The 250-nt window shown below is 68.0% G+C and overlaps 1 protein-coding gene across 1 annotated transcript in view; it reads right to left on the minus strand.

Moving 5' to 3' along the window:
- PGM1 (phosphoglucomutase 1) overlaps window positions 1-250 on the minus strand; it is a 55,906-nt gene that overhangs the window by 55,047 nt on the left and 609 nt on the right. The window lies entirely within an intron of this gene.

The raw sequence follows: 250 nt of genomic DNA on the forward strand, positions 1-250 counted from the left end.
GGGGAGCGCCAGTCCCAGACCAGAATAGAAGGCAGCCGGGGCTGGAAGCGAGGGCGTTCTGAGCCAGGCGGCGGCCTCTAACCTTTCCCGGCTCAGGCACCGCACTCCGCTCTGTAACTGTATCTTTAGGCGCAGGAAACGGTCCCGTAAATGTCAGAGGCCCCGGGAGGGGAGGAGGAGCGATGGGAGGGGCAGGAGGCGGAGGCGGGCTCCCCAAGGTCAAGCCCTGCTCCCCCGCCCGCGCCTCCCT

The sequence above is a fragment of the Myotis brandtii genome, unplaced genomic scaffold (assembly GCF_000412655.1).
Source record: "Myotis brandtii unplaced genomic scaffold, ASM41265v1 scaffold540, whole genome shotgun sequence".
In the NCBI taxonomy this organism is placed as follows: Eukaryota; Metazoa; Chordata; class Mammalia; order Chiroptera; family Vespertilionidae; genus Myotis; species Myotis brandtii.